At 36.8% G+C, this 9,063-nt stretch overlaps 1 long non-coding RNA gene across 1 annotated transcript; it reads right to left on the bottom strand.

Annotated features, from left to right (window-relative positions):
* Positions 1–6,724: 6,724 nt before the first annotated feature.
* On the bottom strand, positions 6,725–8,010 carry LOC132902835 (uncharacterized). Its single transcript, XR_009657259.1, has 2 exons — positions 7,681–8,010; positions 6,725–7,334 (listed from the first exon to the last, which is right to left on the bottom strand). It is a non-coding gene; the product is annotated as an uncharacterized LOC132902835 (long non-coding RNA).
* Positions 8,011–9,063: the final 1,053 nt, after the last annotated feature.

Raw genomic sequence — 9,063 nt, 5'->3', positions numbered from 1 at the left:
GTCTTGAAAAGACTGATAGGCCACGTTCAGTTTTTTGGCTCAATGATAGAATAGGATTCAAATAGTGACAGGTTGCTAGCCCATCGCCTAAATGAAGAATACCATGTCCATCGTTCATTCAAGACTGTGGCTCTGTCTACTCCGCAAGGGATATAGGCGTGACCATATGTATGTATGTACGAAATTTTCTTACAATGTTTAAACGAGACTTTCACTTGGCACTAAGTTACCGCACCAAACTTATTGTTGTCTGTTTATAACCAGCGGTGCGTTAATATGCGCCAAGGGAAATCAGCATATGAAGGGTTGACATTATAAACATTAACTTCTATATCACATAAAGTGTTCTGTAAACTCCGGGATTTGCTTGGTGTGTTCCACCATAGGTGCCGTGTGGTTCCCGACGTTCTGGAATAGGACTACTACATCTTACTGCCATGGATGTCGTAAAAGGCGACTAAGGCATATGCTTGTAAACTTGGGATTCTTCTTTTAGGCGATGGGCTAGCAACCTGTCACTATTTGAATCTCAATTCTACGAGTATCTTAAAGCCAAATAGCTAAACGTGGCCAGCCATCAGTTTTTTCAAGACTGTTGGCTCTGTCTACTCCGCAAGGGTAAAGACGTGACTGTATACGATATACGTATGTAGGTAATCGTTATAATACCTCAATGCGTGTACATACATATTTGCAACAATGATAATAATAGATATTGCCAACCCGATCACTCAACGAGATTGCCTTGGTACAATGAAATTTGATTGTTACCGATTTACAGCTAATCTAATGGATTTTGGTGGCGCTAATTTGAAATGTTGTTGTCGGTTGCGTTTGGGAAAACAAGATAGGGTTAATGCTGTATATCATTTAGCATAATCTTTACTAGTTTTGAAAGTAACTGTTTTATTTTTAGGTAGAATACTGAAGATTAAGGTATACACTTATGGTACCGTGTGGTTCCAGACATTAAGAGAAAAAAGAATATGACCACTCCCATCTCTTTACCATGGATGTCGTATATGGCTACTAAGGGGTAGGCTTAAAAACTTGGGATTCTTTTAGGCGAAGGGCTATCAACCTGTCACTATATGAATCTCAATTCTATCATTAAGCCAAACAGCTGAACGTGGCACCTATCTGTTTTCAAAATTGTGGGCTATGTCTATCCCGCAAGGGATATAGACATGATTATTTGATGTATGTATTTATACATTTATACATATAGTCACGTTTATATCCCTTACGAGGTAGACAGTGCCAATAGTCCTGAAAAGACTGAATGGCCACATTCAGCTGCTCGGCTTAATGATGGAATTGAGATCCAAATAGTGACAGGTTGTTAGCCCATCGCCTAAAAAAAAGGATCCCAATTTTATAAGCCTATCCCTTAGTCGCCTTTTACGACATCCATAGGAAAGAGATGGAGTGGTCCTATTTTTTTTTTGTATTGGTGCCGGGAACCACACGGCACTGTATACGGTACTTATGTATGTATTTATGTGTGTATTTATGTATGTATTTATGTATGTAATATTACTAAGTTGGGATCATTTATGCGGCCGACTGTACCTTTCGAAGATCGCAGTTCAAAGGTGAAACATTCTCCTGTTTCGTCTGGGATCAATATTTACTGAGCTGAAGCTACGTCGAACTTTCGACAATTAGTGAACTATCAGACTGCTGCAATTAACTGCATGCTTTTATACATTTCAGCGTTAATATCAGTCAATATTGTGCACAACGAATTGCTTTATTTGTGTACAACTACCGGCACCAATGCAAAAAGAATAGGGCCGCTATTATTTTTCTATAATAATATAATAACTAATCATTAAGCCAAATAGCTAAACGTGGCCTATCAGTCTTTTCAAAACTGTTGTGCTCTGTCTACCCCACAAGGGATATAGACGTGACCATATGTATGTATGTATGATACTTAAAATTATTAAACGAATTTAGTTTTATTTTGATAAATAATATTTTTTTGACAATATAAACATTTCACTATAACCAAAACTTTGAATTTTCAAAACAAAAAGAAATCAAAACTGCACAGCATTGTTCTAATAAAATAATATTCGCAGCGGTGCGCTCCCAAATGAAATTAACCTGTGTGTGTGTAGGTGGGGCGGAATTCCGGAAATTTCTAGAAATATCCAGCTTCTGCCGGCCGCAACCGGGTATAACCGGTTCGAGCCGGGTCCCGCTGCTAACATCTGCACCGTTCCTAATTGAATCCACAGTGAATGCCGGCCGTATTAAGTTTTCACCTGGCAGCGGTTTTGATAATTTAATTGGATAGTCGTTCCGTTAAAGTTAAACATCATTTCAATTAACTGAAATGGTAGAGGTAAATAAATTCGGTCGGTCGTATTTAACGGCAGAGTAAAATTCGCATTAGTTGACCTAATGAATCATAACTCATCGAGTAAATACTGTTATCCAACCTCTTCAATTTTTTTATATCAGATCCGAGAATGGGTAGATATTATTACATAGGTACATATAGACACGTTTATATCCCTTGCGGGGTGGACAGAGCCAACAGTCTTGAAAAGACTGAAATGCCGCGTTCATTCTATTTGGCTTTAAGGTAGAATTGAGATTCAAATAGTGTCAGGTTGCTTGTCCATCGCCTAAAAGGAAAATCCCAAGTTTATAAGATTATCTCTTAGTCGCCTTTTACGACGACATCCATTAGAAAGAGAAGGAGTGTTCCTTTTCTTTTTGTATTGATGCCAATAACTGCACACACAGAGATATTATTAGTTAAAATTTCCACCATTATTCAAAGCAATGCCACGCGGTCTTTCAGTATATTCCAGTTTGCTGGCTCTTTCCATCCCTTAAGGGATAAAGACGTGATTATATGTACGTAATGTGCAGGCATGGGATTCTTTTTAGGCGATGGGCTAGCAACCTGTAACTATTTGAATCTCAATTGTATCATTAAGCCAAATAGCTGATAGTGGCCATTCAGTCTTTTCAAGGCTGTTGGCTCTGTCTACCTCGCAAGGGATATAGACGTGACCATATGTATGTATATAATCTGCAGGTACCATAACTCGTAAACTTGTATTGAAATAATGAACACAGAGTCCCGGAATTTCGATTAAATTTTCACAGTAATTAAATCCGTTGAACACATCAGAATTTTAATGGAATTCGTAAGTTTGTAGTCGGATAGACACGATCGGATAATATTTAAAGGAAAATATCGTGAATTAACAATAAAATCATTACTTTAATTAAATATAACATAGGTAAGTAAACTCAGAGTGTATAATCTTCATAGTGATACATATGGTCACGTCTATATCTCTTGCAGGGTAGACAGAGCCAACAGTCTTGAATAGACTGAATGGCCATGTTCAGCTATTTGGCTTAATGATAGAATTGAGATTCAAATAGTGACAGGTTACCAGCCCATCGCCTAGAAAAGAATGCCAAGTTTGTAAGCCTATCCCTTAGTCGCCTTTTACGACATCCATGGGAAAGAGATGGAGTGGTCCTATTCTTTTTTGTATTGGTGCCGGGAACCACACGGCGTTCTTCATAGTGATATTGAAACAAAAGGAAATATCTTTCTGTGACGCTTCGACGGACGTAAATTTTTTATTGCGAACTTAACGGCAATTATCATCTCTTCTTTCAGTCTATATTAGTTTTTATAAGTTAATATTTACTTTGATATAAGTAGTAAAATTATGCTGAGCTTCATCGTTATTATAAGCTTTGCGTAAATCTCGAACAAACTTTATTTCTTTTTAATTCAAGTTTTTCCATTTAGTTACTCTCTTTTTATTTCATCCTTATTTAAGTAATTTTAAGCTATATTTGTTTTTGTGCTGTGTGGTTCCCGGCACAAAAAAAAGAATAGGAACACTCTATCTTTTTCCCATAGACATCGTAAAAGGTGACTACGGGATAGGCTTATTAACTTGCGATTCTTTTTTTAGGCGGTGAGCTAGCAACCTGTCAAAGAATGTGGCTTATCAGTCTTTTTTAAAAGGACTATTGGCTCAGTCTACACCGCTAGGGATACAGACGTGACTTTATGTAAGTATGTTTATTTGTTAATTTTTATCATAAAAAAGATATATATATATATTTATACAAATATTTTAGAATCTAATAGAGGTATTTGCATTTTACCACGCGGTACCCTAAAATCATGAAAATATATAGAAACACTCGTCTCTTTATCTCGTGATATATAACCTCCAGAACTCGGTGTACTACACAATGGCGCCTGCGGTGGAATACCTCCGATATTTTATTTAAAGCCCCATATCCGGGTGCGCCGTGAGTAGGGTGACTACATATTTTGTTGAGAGAAATGGAATTAATATTCTACATACATACATATATATGGTCATGTCTATATCCCTTGACAGACAGAGCCAACAGTCTTGAAAAGACTGAATGGCCACGTTCAGCTATTTGGCTTAATGATAGAATTGAGATTCAAATAGTGACAGGTTGCTAGCCCGTCGCCTAAAAAAGAATCTCAAGTTTGTAAGCCTATCCCTTAGTCGCCTTTTACGACATCCATCGGAAAGAGATGGAGTGGTCCTATTCTTTTTTGTATTGGTGCCGGGAACCACACGGCAGAATTTGATAATTCTGACGTGTGGTGAAAATTGATATTCTTTTTTACAAAAAGTCTTTAAAAAAAGTATTTGATATTCTTTCCTACGAAAACTTAGGAATACATTAAACCGTTTCAAATGAAGAGGGAATTTGAATGAGGATGTATTTAAAGCGGGGATCGTGATAAGTGGAAAGATAGTCTTTGCCTAACCCTCCGGGAAAGAGGGGCGATTTTGTGTATGTACGTAAATTTTATTGCTGACCAGAAATAACTTTATGACTATGTAACTTAGCCAAAGGGAAAAAAATAGAAAATCTTTTTCCTCCTGGCTTTAGTCTCGGTTGCATCCTCACCACTCTGGAGAGAAGCCCGGGGTATGCCTTTGACCGTGGATCCCGGATTGGTTGAGTCAGGTTTTTACACGCATCGGTTCCCGGCTGCACTCCGAAACCTTTATTATATTCGTATGTATAGATTTCAACAAGTGAGTGAATTTGAATCGCGGCATGAATACATATTTTCATATATAACACGTTGTCACCCTACACGCGAGTCTCTGAATTATCTACCTTCCTGCATTTAATGGCTTTAATTTCTAACTTGCGAAAAATCTTCCCAAGTTAGGCCGTTAAGTGCCCGTGGTTCAAGTGAAACTGAAATCTTTGGCAGTTCGGTGTAACGTGAATATCATGGGACTTTATGTTATAGGACACGCTTTAAATATATTTATAACTTAATTAACTTAGTCGCAATTAAAATACATACATACATATGGTCACGTCTATATCCCTTGCGGAAACTTGGGATTCTTTTTTAGGCGATGGGCTAGCAACCTGTCACTATTTGAATCTCAATTCTATCATTAAGCCAAATAGCTGAACGTGGCCATTCAGCTTTTTTAAGACTATTGACTCAGTCTACCCCGCAGGTATTTAGACGTGACATTTCATCGCAGTACTAAAGTACCCGTTGAATTTGCGAAAAACTTACGTAGGTATTCTTAATAATTCAATCTTATCTTTACAAATAACTGTATTATTTTGTAGGTGGCGCTTTTTTATTTAGCGCGGGCGAAGTTGCGAGTAAAAGCTAGTAAAAAATAAGCCCTAAACCTCCCCAAGCCATGTTAAATGAAATTCTAAAGCACGATAATAGCCGTGAGCCCGTTAACGACGAAATCCCCGTTCTGAATAAGTTATCACTTGAATCTTAAAAAATTCAACATTTTATGGAAATCACGCGTACTTTCGTAAATTTTATTCCAATAATAATATCCATTAGGGACGTTTATTGAGTTATTTTCGAAATTATAATGTATTTCAAATAGTGCCGTGTGGTTCCCGGCACTCCATCTATTTCCTATGGATGTCGTAAAAGGCGACTAAGGGATAGGCTTACAAACTTGGGGTTATTTTTTTTAGGTGATGAGCTAGCAACCTGTCCAAACCACTAAACCCGGCGGAACAAACTACACTGCAGCATTTTCACCTAATGTCAATTTACAAATATATGTAGATCTCTTAAATCTAAATCGTGGACGAATGCACATTGTCTTCAGTTTTATTTTCAGTTCTTTAAGTATGTAATCCAGTTGATATTATTACAGATCTTCCCCAAATTTAAATCATTGTTTATGGGTCATTCTACTTTTTAGTGCAGGTTTTCGGCGCTGATAAAAGTAGATTTCAAAAATTTTATGATTAAAGATAAATGAAGTAATTTTACTGCATTTATGCGTAATTATACATACACAATTACAATTAACTGCCAGCAGCGAATTTTACACATATTTTTTTCAGATAATAAGGGTTTTGTCGGCCAAGGTAAGAAAATCATACCACTTTGTTACCAATCAAAATATTTTTATTGAGTACTTTTAGTCACTCATTACAAAGAAACAATTAACAAAACGTATTTTAGAAACCTATATCTTTCTCTTTCATAACTAAAATTAGATATTATTTTTTATTCAGTCTGATAAATCACATTTAAAAGACAACTGTGTTACTATTGTGCACTTTTGTCTACAATAATTTGACATAAAATGTATATTATGTCTGCAAATATCTTAGTAACGTATTTAACATTTATAATATATATATATATCTTAGTTTTCATATACCTGTAATGTAATTTATAAGCTAATTGTACAACTCAAGTTGAAAAACCTTTACTTAGAATTAGGGACACAATGGTAACACAGTTGTTCAAGTTACTTGTTTTCGTCCACAATTCTTCGCAGAGGCAGAAGCTGATGTAGATGACGTCACCGTTGACGTTGATCGTTCCAGAGCCATACATGATTGCAATAGTGATTGTCTAGGCATCTGTTCTTGAACGTTTTCTTGAGCATTCTGGCGTGAAGGCAATGGAGATAGACATAGAAGTGTACACAACCTACGAGAATCGGGTATCGGATAATTTTCAGGAATATTGGGTGCATTTTGTCCTGTGGGTGATGTGTTCTCACGAGGTACAACGGGTTGAGGTGTCAATTCAGGAGTATATCTTATAATAGATTCCAGGGCGCGAATACGGTCCCTTCTTTTACTGTTGGCGACCCGCCATTTTTTTTTATTTGGCGATGTTCACGTGACGATAAGTCTTTGCCGAGGCGTTTCGTTTTGTGGTACCTTTCCAAAGCTTTTTTTCTTGCTTCCTCTTCTTTAACAGGGTCTAATTTTAGTTTGTTTCGGTACCGACGTTGTTTTTCGGCTGGTGTTAGCGGCATGATGTTCTGTTAAAGATAAAAAGATCACATAATTTTACCTTTAGTAATAATAGTAAGCCAGTAAATAAATTGGTAATTTACAAACGTAGGGGTCCGGTACGAATAAATAAAGTTAAATCAAATTGGAAAGTATCATTAGCAGAGTATATTTACAACTGTTACCTTCTTTACTACTGGGTTACCACAGTGGAGTAATAAAGTGGACCAGTAACACAGTTGTAAAATTACATGATCTTATCTAATATTTACGAAACAATGAAGTAATTTCCAAATCACACAATAAAATACAACTAAGTGACATAAATACTATGTCTCAATGTTTAAAACATAACGTAAAAGTTCAGAAACTTACCTTTTTGCCGGGTAACAAAGTGCACACCGAATAAACACACGCGTCGTGATTCACAACATGGCAGTGAATAAAATGGCGTCGCGCGGCCTGCTACCTTTCCCCCCCACCCTGTTCTTCTCATGCACATCCTACCGATCCAGCACGCGACCAGCAGTGCTCTGCGACTACAACGGTATTTTTAAAAGCGGTAACATAGTTGTACTGTATTTATCTTGTTCTATAGGGACAAAATCCAATTATTTATTTTAAAAAAAACTAAACCTATTAAAAGTATATGATAAAAACGAAATAAATGCCCACAAATTAAGTAACCTTACCAATTTTTTGAAGCAGGACTCCACTTTAAGAAACACACTTTTTTTGGTTAGGTAGTCCGCGTACATTAGACCGGGGACACTTTGCAACACTATGGAAAACAACTATGTTACCGTAACACTCCACTTTGTTACCATAAATAACCTAAAATAGGTAAAATATTCAAATGTAAATCTTTATTGAAATTAAGGTAATAATGCGGCAGTTTTGCGTGTCCCGCAAATTCCTTTTATTTTTTTAGTAAAATGGCAGATCCAGATATTTTTGGCTGGGGGGACACAAAAACCTGCACTAAAAAGTAGAATGACCCTTATAACTGTTAAATCCCCACCCGCGTCATTATTTTTTTAAATTTATGTGCACAACTTATGTAAGGCATTTTGAAGGCACAGTTAGTTAACATAACTTACCACATCGTAGACAATTTCAGACAATTATTTCTATAGTTTAAAATTAGATCTGTGTTACTGAATTCCGCTAACTCTTTTCTAGATGAAATGCACTGAGAACATACACAATAAAAAAAAAGACGTGATACATCTCAAAATAGGCGAACGAATGCGATCATATCTCAAGCGATCCGCTCTGTGTATCGGGAGATCAATCAGACGCACAATGACACGTTCAATGTCACCAATTCTAAAAACTCGAATCCGTACTATCATAGAGTCGGATTTCTCGGACAGAGGAGCCAATTCTTTTTAAATTTACACCGAATTACATATCTACATATATATGTAAAGTCACGTCTATATCCGTTGCGAGTTAGACAGAGCCAACAGTCTTGCAATGACTGAAAGATCACATACAGCTGTTTGGCATAATGACAGAATTGAGATTCAATGATAGGATGCTAGGCCGTCGCAAGTGGAAAGTTGTTGTCTCTGCCTACCCCTGCGGAAAAAAGGTGTGATTTTATGTGTGGTGTATGTATGTTGCTAGCCATCGCCCAAAAGAAGAGTCCCGAGTATATAAGCCTATCACTAAGTCGCCTTTTGCGACAGAAATGGGCAAGAAATTGTCCTATTCTTTTTTCTATTGGTGCCGGGAACCACACGGCAATCAATA

Source organism: Amyelois transitella, chromosome 18, assembly GCF_032362555.1.
Source record: "Amyelois transitella isolate CPQ chromosome 18, ilAmyTran1.1, whole genome shotgun sequence".
Taxonomy (NCBI): domain Eukaryota; kingdom Metazoa; phylum Arthropoda; class Insecta; order Lepidoptera; family Pyralidae; genus Amyelois; species Amyelois transitella.
Note: the sequence above shows the minus strand (reverse complement) of the source record. Positions and strands in the feature narration are given on the sequence as shown.